The 16,171-nt window shown below is 40.8% G+C and overlaps 1 protein-coding gene across 3 annotated transcripts in view; it reads right to left on the minus strand.

The window, feature by feature from the left end:
* SPSB4 (splA/ryanodine receptor domain and SOCS box containing 4) overlaps nt 1-15,795 on the minus strand; it is a 77,918-nt gene extending 62,123 nt beyond the window's left edge. For 2 of the 3 annotated variants that reach the window (XM_044432932.1, XM_044432933.1), the window contains exon 1: nt 15,564-15,795. The gene's annotated coding sequence lies outside the window, so the exon portion shown is untranslated. Of the gene's footprint in view, nt 1-2,291; nt 2,417-15,563 lie in introns of those variants that run through there. The other variant, XM_044432934.1, reaches the window with a different exon arrangement.
* Nucleotides 15,796-16,171: the final 376 nt, after the last annotated feature.

Raw genomic sequence — 16,171 nt, forward strand, 5'->3', positions numbered from 1 at the left:
AAAGGGGTAATTCTATGGTTCCTCAGCAAGTGTCCCAGGGATCATAGGATCACTTGGAAAACCCCTTCAGTGTTCCAGACAGTGTTCCAACTTTAAAAAGGGGAACTAGAGTTCCAAATTTAAAGTCATCCATCTCACAGCTGAAACAAAAACAAGCATGTCAGCTGCCTCTTCAAGGTCAGAAAAAGTCACTGAATAAGAAGAACGACTAATGGAAGCTTTCTAGTGCCAGGAAGAAGAGGAAACCAGACAAGCCAGGGCAACAGCTATCCAGAACCTCCTCAGTCTCCTTTCCTCTCCCTCCAAAGTTCCTTTGGTAGGCAGACTAAACAGTACAAATAGCAAAAGTCAAGAATAACCACATTAGCTCTGCCACTTTTCCCATCCTACTGGTTTCAACCCACCAGGTACTGGAAATTTAGAAACCTCCAAGTTCAGGGGCTTTTGAGTGGTGATAATGCAACTGATATGACTGTGCTTTCAATGGCTTTGCCAAGGTCAGAGGCCTGCAGGTTAACTACTACTGTCATTGTTATCAAAGCTTATCAATCCCTAAGTGGAGACAAGAGAAGAGTTTTATCATTGCATCTTTCTAGCCAAAATGAACAGTCACAAATAGGAAAGGAAAGATGGTTGAATGACTAGATTTAAATGCATGTGGACTAGAACTCCAGTTTACAAGCTGGTGCAAAAACAAAACAAAATTAGAACTAGGCATAAAAAGGTAAATCAGACTGAGTACTTTTCTACAAGATGGATGCAGAATCTCTTTCAGTGTGGGAAAAAACCCCAGGGCTGCATTCCAGTGGTTAACAATTGCCCAGAATACCAGCATATTGTTACTTAAATATCTCACAGCTAATAACAAAGACTCAGGAGAAGCATTTCAATTTTTTGAAACACAGAGGAAATGCAAAAAGCCTCCTGGATGCTAGCAAATGATTGGTAGCTGGGGAAAGAGGGTGAGGACAAAGGGAGGGACACAACCTTCTGGAGAATCCAAGAAGACGGATTGGGACCCCTGGAAGAGATGATTTGGCTCCTAGGCTAGCAGTTCCTGATCCCTGATGTAAGCTGGTCGGCACAACGGAACCTGAACCATCTACAGAAGCACTACTTTCATCCCTTATCCTATCAAAATATTTTCCCCTCTTCTCATTGTCCAGCTTCCAACAGAAGAAACATAGGAGGCTTGCATACCAGCCCAGCTGAAGAACGCCTTTATTTTAAATGAAGAAAAAGAAGGTCAGTATAACCCAGTGATCTTTCTGAACTACAATAAGCACTTTTTGTTTTAACTGGAGTTTAGTGAATCTTAACTGGAACTGCATATGTGCCTTCTTTAACTCATTGGCATATTCTGGATTTTAAAAGTTAATTTTTATTTTCAGAAGCCAAAACACAGTTGTACTTCAGTTTCCAGAAAACCATACAGATAAAGCTTTCGAAATCACTTCAGATGAAATTAAAGCAAAAGAAAATTCAGCATGTCAGTTATGGGAAATGAGCTATTACACAACTTTTTAAAAGCCTGTATTATGCTCTTGCAGATGTAGAGACTTCAATCAAAGTACAAATGAACTGTGTATAGAAGAGGTTAGACTAGAGCATACATTTGGAGACACATGAAAGAAGATGACAGCAATGAAATAAGACAGATCCCTTACTAATCAATAGAATTCTGAAGTGGTTCCATTTATATGATTATGCAACTCTGGAGTCACAAATTACTGTAGTTGTGTTAGTTTGTTGTTTTTTTAAGAGTGAAATTACCATGGGAGTTTATGCATCTGTAGTAATAAGATCTGCCATTCTGCTTTCTTATAATGCTGCACAGATAATATGCTGCTCTGAGAAGTGAAACTGGCACCTATCTCTTAACAGCAAAGATAAAAATCTACAGGATACCTTGTGGTTTACAGTAGCAGAGGATACTGGTATGTGTTTCACCTGTTTAAAATTTAAACGCTTCGCAGCTCCACTTCCAAGTCTCTCACACAGGGACATGGAAGGTCCAGCAGATTTTACCTACTGGTAAAGGTGATGCCCTTAGCAAAACAAAACTGAAAGAGAGAAGTAGAGAATGATAGACTTTCACTAAAGAGAGATACTGTAACATGAAGAGAGCTGCCAATTGTATGAGAGAGATTAAGGGATTCCCCAGGGAAGGGCCTTGATGGTATAATTTGGAGGAAGTATTATAGTTCAGTCAAGCACTAAAAATGAAAGTGATTAGTTTGCCAATGACAAAAAAGCAAGAACATACCCCACTGAGAAGAAACATTCTTTACCTTCAAACATCTGCCATCATCTGTTGATTGTGTGACAATAGCTTTCAGCAACACGACGCCTCAAAATACTTTGGTGGTGGAGAAGCCTAGCAGAGGAGGTAACACTTTATACTGTGTGGCAACATGACTCAAGAATTTCACTTATACGAACATGAGTGATGCCTGAATGAATTCTATGCATTAGCTGCTGTAGAGGATTTACAGCTTAGTATCACGTTTCTCAGCAGATTCATAATCTTGAATTGTTTCCAAGAAGCGCTGCAGTTCTGGAAAAAAAACTTTCAAGAAATATATATTCAGAAACACCAGTATTAAGGAATATTAAAAGCAACAGTAGCTTCTTACCTAAGATTGACAAGCTGTGGCTTACAAGAAAAGATTCTAAGCCTGAGGTAAAGGTAGAGATGAAGTACAGTGGTATGTTTGCCAAAACTAGCCTTTCATTTTTAGGATAAGACTTAAAGACAGACAACTAATTTGATACCAGGATAATCCTATGCACACTTACATGAAGAGTAAGTCTCAATAATTTCAGTGGGACCTACTACTAAGTAATCAAGCACAGAACCAAGCTTCAGGAGTTAGACAAGTAATTCAACTAATTAAAATTCATCAACCAGTTCTTACATCAAGTTATGAATGAAGTTATTAAAATTATATATGAAGAATTTAAGCAAGCTAAAAAACAGCATGGTTATTGGGCAGAAACTACAGTCCTTTAGGACACCGTCTTATGACCTCCATACATTGTTGTGGGGACACAAAATTATTTGGTATCCCAATCTCCATCCTTTCCCACTGCAGTACTTCCTCTAGGTCAGGGGTCCGCAACCTTTAACACTCAAAGAGCATTTCCTGTTTCCCACAGAAAAGAAAACACCGGGAGCTGTAAAACTCTTTTGACCTCTAAAATGAAAATAACACTGCATATCTCATTTTTTACCATTATACTATGTAAACTATAGTGTGTTGCATTTATGAAACAGATCGAGGGCTGTGCTGTGCGGGTCTCAGATCGGGGGCGGTGCTGATCGGGGGCGGTGCTGTGCAGGTCGCAGATCAGGGGCTGTGCTGTGCCGGCGCGGGTCGCACATCGGCAACTGTGCCGGCAAGTGTAGCAGATCGGGGGCTGTGAGCGACGGAGCCACAGCAGAGGGATTCAAGAGCCACGTGCGGCTTCTGAGCCACGGGTTGCCGCCTCCTGCTCTAGATGAAATACAGAGAGTGAGGTGCTGGGCAATGGAGATTGCCATCACCACGCTTTGCACCGCAAGAACATAAACCTCCATGCTACCAGGCTTATATGCAACTTGAGCTGCTTGCCACATATTTAAACATAAGAGCTGTTCTGAGCAGCGTGCAGTTTAAAATAATGGAACAATTCTACAGCTTATACAAATAAGTGGAGATAGTTTGGACTCTAATGCGTATTACATGTTTTCTAATATTTTCTAAGCATTTTAGTACTAGTAAAAATTCATTAGTACAAAAATCATATTTAAGGCACGTAAAAAGAAGGCAAGACTCAATGGAGAAGAAAACATTCTAGGAAGAGTATGCAGGATAAGAAGAGGAAGATCAAATATAATATGGATTCATTCCATAAAGGAAGCCACAGGCATGAGTTTACAAAACTTAACATGGCTGATAAGGACTGGGTATTTTGGAGGAAACTCATTCACGAGGTCACCATACCTCAGAGATAATTTGACAGCACATAACAACAACAGTGCATTCAAAAATAACATGACAGAGCAAGTAACCAAGCTTTCACACCTCATGCCTCCAATAAACAGTCTTAACTTGAGCACCTAAATTAGCTTGGGATATTATTATATTTAACATTTTAACATCCTACATTTGACAATTCTGTGCTAGCATAGGACCATCTGTTCTATATTTATCAAAGGGGTGGAAGAAGAATAATCTTTCCGCAATAAAACAATAAAAACAAGGCTACCTGGTGTCTTACAGTTAAAAGTTGAGGCTGATAAGCTCTAGCTAGAGACTTGGGATGACATCAGCTGACCACCAGCATGTGTATATATAAAAAGTATACAAACCAGACAAGTCCTGTCCCTGCTTTGAAGTATATGTTTTAGTTCAGGACTATTACTCTGAGTTTATTAAGAATTGGAGTATTAAAAAGGTGAGCAATACAACTTCTATATATTGCCTGTGAAGTAAACCCATTGAATTGAATGAGGCTTACTTCCAAATGAAGATGCTTAGGCTTGTGATGAACATTCACAGAGTTAGTTCTAAGGGAAAACAAATGTACATAATGGTCATTAGGCAACTGTAACTAACAGCAGATGTATGAAAACTAGTATACCCTGCCATCAATCCATTATTAAACAGCATTTGTAGTAGTTAAGGCTCTGATATGGGAGAATAAGTTTTAAATCTCTAATGAGGCTGAGGCTTACAAAACGTGGGCTCATCACTATTTCTCAGTGTAACAGAGCTCTCAGGATAGTTGTGCCAATAAGCAAGAAAGAAAAAAAGTTAATTAGCTGCTGTGAGCTCTTCTGGGAAAGAGCAGATTACAAATATTAATGTTTTATTTATCTGCAAACGTCCTAGGTAATATGTGGCCACAACTTTTCTTGCTTATATGAAACTTCTGTTAATGAATACATTAGTAGAATACTAATATCTACAAGAAAATATCAGTTCCTAGAAAATTAGTATGCGCTGTTAGATGGACACTGGATTCTGTGCTAAAAACAAAACAAATAAGATGGGAACACTTTAACGTCAGTGTTGGAGAACTCAGCCCATATATTGCAGCTATATGAAATACTCTATAAATCTCAACCTCTGTAATTTAGAACAGCATATTTGGAAAATATGTACATAAAACTTGCCATTTCATATGGAAAAATTAGGTTGCATTGTAAGAATGTGTTTGTGTGGCCCAGATGTCTTTTGATGATTTGGAAAGTTGAAGCACCTGCCACTATTGGGTATTTCTATTAGACACTTTATTGCCTTAGGCATAGCTGTAAGAAAAGATTTGAGCAAGTTGAAAACACAACCAATTAGACAGATGTAACTGATTTAAAATATATCAACAAAAATACTTTACAAAGCTTTTACAAACTCTGCTCTTTGCCATTTCTTCCCCACAAATTCCCTGCACATGTCAAAAAACTTAGGAGAAAGATACTGGTATCTCTCTTATTGGATACGAAACTTTCCACCAAAGTTTTCTGCTTTGGAGATGGGAAAGGACTCTTGCTTTGTATCAGGCCTCCCGGAACAGAAAACTGAAAATAAGATCTGTTTGAACCTTCTAATCTGCTTTTATTTAAACATTCAAAGCAGCTTACATAATTAATAACACAGAAAATAAACCCATTATTAAAACAAAATTGTAAACACAGGTCAAAAATTTAAAAATAATTGGCATTCTATTTCTATGGATTTTATAGAAATATTACTATTTTAATTGTATTTGCTTCACATAATTTTTATTTATTTAATGTAGCAAATGGTCATTTTGGGTTGATAGTGCAATTGTTTATGCCTGTTACCAGCAACAACTAGTCAAGTTAGACACATGCATTTATTGGAAAGGGAAAAGGACAGCATAATTGCACAGCTTCGAGGCAGCAACTTGATGGCCACAGGTTTTTTTCAGACAGACAGCCTTGAAGCTGGATCAGAGCAACTTTCTTCTCCCATTACTGCCCCTGTGGAAGGACTGTATCAGTGTCACCAAGGTTATAAGAGCAAATTATAACAAAGAGCAAAAAGACATTGTATTAAGTAGGTGGGGATGCTGCCATAATATGGAATATCCTTTCAGCACCTCAGACTCCTTCCCTTACACTTAAATGGGTCTAAATGTTTTGTGAGATGGAGGTGGCCAATGCCTCCATACTCCTGCGCAGGATGCCTGTAAGCCTCTGAAGTCAGAGGATGGATGGCAACCTAAGGCTGGAATCCTATACCTGATGGGGCTTAATTCTCAGAAAATATATAAGTTTCTGGTATGAGATGTTAATACTTCACAATGGCCTAAAGGAAAAGAATAATTATAAACTGACAGCAATTAAGCCATCCCAGCCATGCGAGGTTTTGCAAACCATGTGTGTATTGCTTAATACAATATGTATGTCCAAAGGCTATTAAATTGCCCAAGTGAAGCAGATGCTTTCCTTCACTTGTGGGATGGGATGAGATGAGAATCCAAGCCTTTAAACAAACAGTCATTTCTGTTGCAATATGCTTTGCGGGAGCTCAAGACAAAAGAGATTAGTGCCAGATTGGCTGTCCTATGGCCTTCACAAGTTGAAGAATATAATACTTCTGATTGACCCTGACACGCCTTTATGATAAGGCCAGTCTGTGATGTGGTGGAATGGGAAAATATTGCAGGCAGAGAGCAAAGAAGTTCTGTTTCCTGACTTCCAAGAAGAAATTGTGTGACTCACCACACAGAAATCGCTCCTGTCTTCTGGCTGCCTGCTAAACCAGAGCTCAAACCAGTGTCTTATTCTGAATAAAGTCCCCATTTGAACCAGTTATAAAAGAACGCTGCTGCAAATGCAGTGTCATTCCTTGGTTTCCTGCCAAACAGTGTTCTAGAATGTGTTCAGCTGCCAAACAATCCCCATTACAGAATGTGTAATCTGAGGTAGTGTGTTGTTGTTTACAATAGCAGGGTAGAAGCCTTCATCTTGCTGACTATTCTTAATTATTTAGGTGGCTGGGATTTCTTAAAATAGCAATGATATTTTCAACACAATTCTATCTGTTTCAGGAAAGCAAAGAAGGAACCTACCAAACAAAAACAACTGCTTACCACTATCACCACCCCAGTCCTAGCAGTGCTATGCTTGGCTACTCAGAAATAAGGAATTTTTAGTTCAGTGGGGCTGGTTCCAGGTTAGTGCTGAACAGGAGTACAAACTGATTCAACCATATCGGTCTGCTAGTTTCTAATGACTGCCTGTAAGGAGAAGAGCCCTTTTCATTGTTTTTGAGCCATCTTTGATTGTTTTGAAATGTTGGCCCAGGAACTGAATTTTAAAATACGGCCACTGAGGTTCAAGCTAGTCGTGATGTTAATTGCATCATTACTTGACCTTCTGGAAGGATGATTCAATGCACAATTGTTCCGTTGTGTGACTCTTACTGCTGTTTTCTAGTGTTTGTAAAGTTTCCTGCAATGCGTATTTGGCAGACCAGAGGCATCCAAACCCTTTCCTGGCATATTGTGTATCAGATTGCCTTACAACCTCGAAGTAACTGCACTAATGGCAACTTCTGAATGCTTTGTTTTGTAGCACTCTTCCTGATGTTTCTGCAAAACAAGCCTGTCACAGCAACCATGTGATACATAATACTGGGCTTGCTGTATATCAGCCAAAGTCACAGATTTATACTGTAAAAGCAGCAGCAGCAAAGACTTATGCACTTGTTTATAGTTCCAGTAATGCAAAAGTCAAAACAGAAGCCTGACATATATTTAGTTTTGTAACAATTATATGGTTAGACACTGTTAAAAGGATCCTCATGTGTATATAAGATCACAAGCTAATTAGTTTAGCACTTCTTGAACCATGGCATTAATAGAGCCTGCTTTGTTTGCAAACAAGCATTCAGTGTGTGCGCGTTTAAATGGCAATGTCAGAAATAAACAGCACACACCTTCTCTCCCACAGTGGATTAAAGCAAGCACAGTACTAATGGAAACTGGCTAGTGTGAGAGGACTGTCCCCCTTTTTCTTCCCTGCTGCAGTCTTCTGAGCTGCCCAGAATTCTACTCTGCAATGAACCACCCTGATAGCTTCAGCTACTGAATGGTACAGAAGTTAAATGAAATGAAGTATTTGAGGGCATGTCAGTGAGGGAAAGAATTGCTCCCCTTCCAAGTCTGCAGGGAAGCAATGGTGTTGGATCCAAACCAATTAAATCACCGTAACAGCTCATCATGTTCTTCCAGCCTCAGCTTGTCCTTACTGGATTTTTGCAGAATTCATGTGCTATCCTTTAGTTGATTTTGTTGTTACTTTGTGACAGCTGTATTCAAAAATGTAAACAGCAAGTCATCATACTGATAGGAATTTCATCTGCAATGGTATAAATTAATCCATGAATGGAAATAATTGACATTATATATAGTAAACAATTACTCAACTGCATGGATTGTACAGTTAGTGGGATGTGCAGCAGATGCATTGTAAGAACTGCAAACTAATTTATTTCCCCCTTAATCAAAAGCTCAGTGGTATGGCTCATTATGGGAAGGCATTCTTTTAACTGTACAAATACAGACTGTAATCATTAGTACATAGCACAACGTTATGCTCATTTACATTGCAATCCTGTGGTTATCTACTCAGAAGACAGTCCAAAGGAATTCAGAAAACCTCATTCTTGGTAAGAATATACAGGATTACAACTTTACTTGGGAGTAACACCAATGAAGGGAGAAGAAGTTGCATGGGATTATGCTGCAAACTTTATCTGAAATTTTACCTCACAACAATGCTGTATCCTTTCTAAGTAATGTAACTGAAGGCATCTATTACTACAACACTTTCTTCATCGGATGCATCCAGATTTCATTCTGCATTGGAAAATCATCAGTAAGCATTTTGGTTACAAGGACAATAGCATGTTCTCAGAACAATGTTAATTTTGGGGGCCACACATTGATTCTGTGGAGTTGTATCCTTTTGGGTTTTCTACCTTGTCTGTGGATTGTTGCTGTTTTGGACAGTATGCTAAGGAATACCAGTACACCCTTCCCTATGAATCATATAGAGTTGGTACCAAGAGACTATTATATTCCAATGGTAATATTATATTCTATTTCACCACAGACAGCTGATAATGAATGAAAACAAACTACATAGCAGTATAAAATATTGAGATACACTGAAATATAACCACAGTGGTAATGAAGCAGCAAACTCTGAAAACCTGCAGTTATCCAAAACATGGAAGACATGAGAGCACACAATGAGTTTTCCAGAAAATTTTGAATTGGAAAATTTTCTGGGTCATTTGCACAGGAAATTTTCCAGGTTTTTTTCATTAAAATGACTTGATGTGCTAGAAGCAGCAGTGACTCACTTGTGGTCCCCCAGCAGTTTTAGCCTACAACTCCTACTGTCCCTCTCATTTGGTTATTCTGCCTAAAGCCAAGGGAAGCAATAGACAAAACATCAGGAGTGCTACAAGTTGCCAACCTTCTGTACTACAGAAATCTAATTTAGCACATTTATTTTATTTGAATTTAGTAAATAATAAAGCTTAAAATGAAACCTAGTGTTGATTTTCCTCCAATATATCACAAGTATATGACTTGAGGGACAAAATTAAGGCACATGGGCAGATCAGTCATATGGTTTCTACACAGTGTCTACACAACCATAAGATTGTTCAGATCCTCACTATGAGGTCACACAATCATTCCAACGTTAAATTAGGGAATTGGAGCTGAGTTCCTTTTGCTTCACAACCCATGTGGGAAGGACTGTGCCAGCTGCATTTCCAAGATAGCAAGCACAACCTCAGAAGTCTTTTGGGGTGGGGAGCGGAGAAGACAGATGCTACCAAGATATGAAGCACCTCAGCCTCCTTTCCTCCTGCTCCAAGGTGTACCACTTAGGCAGCTGAAATCAGCCATCTAAATGTCTTGTAGGGCAGAAGAAGCAGGAAGGCAATCTTCACCTCCAGGTTCTTTCCACCCAAGCACACAAGTTCTGGGTGACATAGTTAGAATGTGTTCACATTATTGAATGTAGACTTTTGTTTAAATACTTCTATAATTGTGAAGACATTAGTATGTATTTTACTAACATTGTTTACATTTCATGGGCCAGGGGAAACAAAGTACTGAAAAGTACTGACACACTAATTTTACCAATCCAAAAAAATGTGCATGAAATGCTAACAACCACTTATTTCACCACAGTTCAACTCTCTTCCTTTAAAGTTGCTGGGTTTTTTATATGAGAACTTCTGCCCCATGCTTCTAATATATTACAATAGCTCAGATATTTTAAAAAATCACGATTTCACAAATAAAACATCAAGCAAAATGCAACAGCTAAACAAACATACTAAAAAAAATCACACCCTTTTCAGGTAAAACATGTGCAAGTAAAAATACCTTTCCTAACCAATAGAAAAGGGAACACCTCATGAAATTGGCAGTTCCAGACTTTGAATTTCCCCCAGGACACCATATTTCCAACATAGCCAGTTGATATATATTATCAGTAGACAGGTGGATGAGAAGACAGGAAATGTTGAACTATTATTTGTATTGATTGATTTTTTAAAAAAAATTCTGCTCTTCCTCTAGATGGAACACAAGGATCTTCCTCCTCCTCCCAGTTATCCTCCCAACGGCTACTGGAGGTAAATCAGACTAAGAGACAGTAACTGGTTCAAATCCCATGAGGCATGAAGTTCAGCGCTGGTGTTATCTAACACATTAACCATTACAGCACACTGGCTCTTAATGTGGTTCCATTTACATAAATCTTTTGTTGAGCTTTATGTTCCAAGCTGTTAAACACAGTAACCGTTCTGTATGGTTGTATGGTTTAAAAGGTGTGGGGGGGTTGAGTTTATGTCAGCCTTAAACCTAAATGCATAAAATTATAAGTTGTGGATTTAAGAGCTGCTTCATATAAACTCACAGCTATCCATTTACCATGTGGTAAGAGCTAGCTATAGTGGTCATGCCACCATGTGCTAAACTGTTTCATCTGTGGTGTCTGCATATGGGGAGAATTTTACCAAGCATCTACAGCCCATTACAATTTAGGAAAGCAAGAGGGTATACAGGTATGCATGGAGATGATGGAGATGGGGCAAACCTATTCACTGCTATTTTAATAGGCCATCGCATCTGCATGTGCACAGCTGGTAAGCTGTGTAATTCCTCAGGTTCCATGCTAAAACCGGACTGATCAATAGGCACAATACATATACATAAAGTGGGGAATTATGAATAATCACACCTAGAGACACCCAGGGAGTGGATCATTTACCTTGGAACAATCCCCATGCTAACAGACTATGAAAAAAGCATACATTCACAAGAAGGATGTATAGATGACAAGACACAACTGAAGTTAGGTCTAAGCAAATTATATTTAAGAAATATGGCAGTTCAGATGTATCCTAAAGGGGGGACTTCTTAAGTGCAGCTGCTCCTTTCAAATGGACCAAAGTTGAGAAAGAGCTAAAATCTTCTAGGATGTGGAACATCCAGCCTGTGGGGGATCTGCATCTATGCTTTGGCAGTTAGCTCCAATCCTCCAGAGCAGGGATCCTCAAACTTTTTCACCAGGGGGCCAGTTGAAAGCTGCCAGTGCTGGGCGTGGGCCAGAAAGCTGGTGCCAGGGGTGCTCGCAGGTCAGGGTGGGGGCGGCATGGGCAGGCACGGGTGCTGAGGTGGGGGCGGGGCATGTGACGAGGCAAGGTGAGGCAGAGGCAGGGGCAGGCACACACCGCAAGACTGTTTTCTCCCAGCAACCAAACTGCTGCCTCCCCACATGTGGGGCGAGGTGGGCAGCAGCACGTGCGGACATGGCGGGTCAAAATGGGCATGGCGGGCCGGATCCAGTCCCCAGGCCGTAGTTTGAGGACCCATGCTCCAGAGGAAAGGGATGGCCTACAAGCTTCATTGCCTGTGGTAGGGTATGTTTCTGTTGGCATCCAATGTTAGGTCAGAGATAATGGCAGGAATGTGGTCACTAGGCTCATGGCTTTGCACAGTTGCACACCTCCCCGCAACGTATGTGTGCTGTACAAAACTAGGGACTCAGCCAGCACTGCTGTGTGGGGCAGGGTGGGGCAGGGGACACAGCAACTGTTCCTCCTAGCAGCAGCCAAGTGGCTTGGCATGGCACTGAAAGGAGCCCGTCCTCTTCCACCTGCCAGCAGAGGGGATGCTTCTGTGTTGGATTGCCATGTTTCTCTCAGTATGGGAAAAAAATGGCAGGGTAGTATCAATGGCATGACTACAACCACTGATATCACCTGGTCCTTGGAGGGTCTGGTATAATGAAATTTGGTTCTGCACCCCATTGCAGTGGAGCACCTTGTTCTACTCTTTTAAATGCCAGTAGTCCAAGCTGTCTTTAACCTCGCTGATGAAATGCCATATACTGACATGTACTGATAGTTTAGTTACTGGACTGTATACTTAAAGCCATGTCTTAATGCTTGTTCCTATTCAATAATCTTAATGAGGTACAGTTTCTTTCTTGACTGCAAAATGAGGCCATGTTTCCTCATGCAATAGCAGTGACTGCTGGTTCCATGCACCACTGGCCTAAGGCCTGGATTTACAAATTTCACTAATATGTGAAGAAATTTAAGCTGATGAAACTCTAGCAATATTTTCCTGCTTTCCCAACCCTTCTCATGTGTAAAAAGCATTCTGTCCTGAGATGCTAAGAGTGGGAGCTGGGGAGCTTACCATCAGTTATACTAGGATTCACAATGTAAGAACACTATTCTGATGTTGCTATCATGCAAGAAGGCTGTAAATAAAGCAGGTCAGAGGAACTGCAGTAGCAGCTGGTGCTAACACCTTGAAAGACAAAGAGAAAAGGCATGGAAGTTGTCTAAAAGTGGAACATTTTGTGTGTTCAAAACCTTGGAAGGAAAAGGATTATACATAAGCAATCCACTTATTAGATCTTGGAAAAAGCAGAAATCCAATCCCTTTTCCTGGGATAATGTGAAAAAGCAGAAGCATTTATCTTCAGTGCTTACCAGCACCCTCATACCACTGAATGGCTCTGCTCTTCATGCCATTCCAGAAAAAAATGGGCATTCCAGGAACATCAAAGACTATCCCAAGTCCATTTGGACAGGTGGCAAACCTATTTTGGGTACCAGCAGCTACCCCATAACTCAGGGATGTAAGTGGCCTAAATGTTTTGTAAGATTGTTTGAATGATGTTTCAAGGAACGTGAAAATAAACTCTTCTTTCTCAGAGCATCATAATCCAGCAAATAGAACACCAGAAAACAGGACTTTAAAGACTGACTGTGACAAACATTTTCTTCAAAGAACATTAGACACTGACCTACACACAGAACTGGGACACAAAATATCTGGGGAGGAGGAGACAGGAATAGTTGCCTGTTCTTTGTACATGGAAAATCCATTAGGCTAAGTTTACACTCTCACAAGAAATCTAGTGAGTTAATGAGGAGTGCCAGGAACCAGCAGGAGACCATTTTCACTCAGCACACATTATGTTACACAAGGCTATTCAGTTTTGAAACAAAATAAAATCAGAGTTCAAAAACTTTCCTTGATCATAAACAAATATTCACTTCCTTACTCACCCAAATAACCTATTTGCAACATGTAGAGGATCCAGCCAAAATCTCATTACAAGTTATGCGATTTAAGTTAGTTCTGATTAACTTGTCATGTTAAATTCAACAGGACTAAAGGTGCAATCCCTTTGCATGTTTAGGCAAAAGAAAATCCTACAACTCCCAGAATTCCCCAGCCAACAGCAGGTGGGGAATGCTGGGAGATGTAGGACTTTCTTCTATCTATAAATATTATAGCTCTATTATACCACTATGTAAGTCTGTTCGTTATTTGATATATTGGGACAGATCTTGAAAAATGAAGATATGTTCCAATATATTAAAAAAAAACTTAATGTATTGTACCTTTAAGGTATGGTGTCCATCCTTACATTACCAAGAAAGTAATCTTGCCAAGCCCAACTGTTGATAAGACCATAAAACATATAGCTACCAAAAGCCGGGGAAATGTTTACATCCTGTGGTTCATTCAAAGAATTTGCCCCCAAAAGAACCATTCTTACCCATTGTTTCCCATAAACAGTTAATGCAGAAAGGTGGTTTTTATTTCACAGCTCCTCACAAATACTTTGTTCTTCCTCAGTCCAGTCTGAGAAAGTCGAAGTGTCTCACATGCATTAATAAATTAAGTCTCAGTGCCCTTGCAAGAGAAGAAAGTATTCTTTTCTCCCTAAGTTGAAGTGATAAAACTGAGCAAAGAGAGCTTGCCCTAGATCAGGGAAGACTTTTCTATATACACAAATGGAAGAATGCCTTCTATTCTTCAGTTTTAGACCTTGGAACCCTTATTTTCATCAACAGTGCCATTATAATCATTGTCCCCAGGAGGAAGTTTGGGTTTTTGTTTGTCGTTACCCCATAACACATACATAACTTTATTCTGCTGAAATGAATTTCAGTAACAGTAAACACTGTTTAGTTACAGAGATGGCACTATTGGCCCCACAGATATAGGCCTAGAGATATATTGACCAAACAAATGTAAACAGCTGGAAGCATTGGGGGGGGGGGAAGAGAGAGAGAGAGAGAGAGGCTCTTTGGGAGCCCCCCCTCCCCCATGAGTCATTGCACAATGCAACCTTATCTTTTTATGAATGGCTTCTGTCACCAAAGCCGGAGGAGGGGCTGTTAGAAAGAAGAGGGGGAACTGGAGGCAGGGCTGATTAGCACTAAGGATTGCAGCTCGTGATTAATTGGGTGATTAAAACAATGGGTGTTCATCGCTGGACTGATCCTGCGGCTCCTATCTCTCACATACAGCCCCTAGCACACAGTTACATCTGCCAATATGATGCCAGAAGCTGATCGCCAGATGTACTCAGCCTAAATTTATCCACTCACCACCACCTTTTCTATAATGAATGAGATGTAGTGGTAGATTAAGTCACCCTGAGCCTTATGAGAGAAGCTCGGGAAAAGGAATCTCAACAGCTCTGCAGAACATTTCCAAACAGCGTGCATTTCTTTTACAGGACTTCACTTTTTACAAGTCCAAACATACAACCACCACCAGCCTCCTTCTCGCCAGAAGGAAAATTACTCCTACATCACTTTCTTAGGAGCAACTGAAGCTATTAAAAACAGACCTGACTCAAGCCTCTTTCCTGCCCGTTCAATTTGTAAGTTCCTAACAAAATCGACCAGCTTTGGCTAATGCATGCAAGCGATCACGCCCTACTTGTTCTGGGGGAACTGACCACTTAATTTTTGATCAAATCTTTTCTCGCCATCACAAGCGCGATGGACTTTTGTTTCGTACACAGACTGAACGGTAAACTTGCAAACTGTTTCTCAGCAGTAGCTCTTCAGTGACTGAACCAAGCGTTTTCTAGCTTCAACATCACACCTCTATTTTTTTTTTAAATAGAAGAATAAAAGAGTTTTTAAGCGTTAATGTTTTATATTCAGGCTACAGCGGTCGCAATCTCAAAAACTTACCATGAAAACAAGAAAGCATCTCTGGACGATCCCGTGTCTCTTGGATGACTTTATTTTTAAGAATATACCTCAATCACACTCTCCAGAGAGAGAAAGACAATAAACCGCTAGCAAGCCAAGAAGCAGCCGCGCAAAATCATCCTGCGACTCTGCAAGAACATTCCCTCCAAGAGAGAGGGGGGAGAAGCGCCCGCGCTGGTCACCCCGAAAGCTGGTCCTGGTGTCTTACTTCTTCGCCGCCCCCACGCCCCGCCCCGCCCCTCGAAAGCTGGGAAACTGCGAGGAGAAGTTACGCGTCCAATCGCCGTGGGCGAGCCGCGTCGGTGTGCGGGGGGCGCGCGCGGGGGCCCTGGGCGTGTTAGACCCGGAGAGCAGCAGCCAGTCCCGGCCCGTCCTGTCCTCCGTCCGCTCCCGCGAGCTTCCTCGGCTCCGCGGGATCCACGCGTTGGCAGGAGACAATCGGGAGGCGAGCTGCCTCGACAGGAAACTCCCCGCTGTAAACTCTCTGCAGAAGGAAAAGTGGCCTCTGGGCAGCCTGCCCTTTGCAGCCCCGGCTGCCTGGCTGCTGTGCCTTCAAAGGCTCCAGTCGCTTTGCTTTGCTTTGGTCT

Source organism: Varanus komodoensis, unplaced genomic scaffold (assembly GCF_004798865.1).
Source record: "Varanus komodoensis strain SLA01 unplaced genomic scaffold, ASM479886v1 scaffold25, whole genome shotgun sequence".
NCBI lineage: Eukaryota > Metazoa > Chordata > Lepidosauria > Squamata > Varanidae > Varanus > Varanus komodoensis.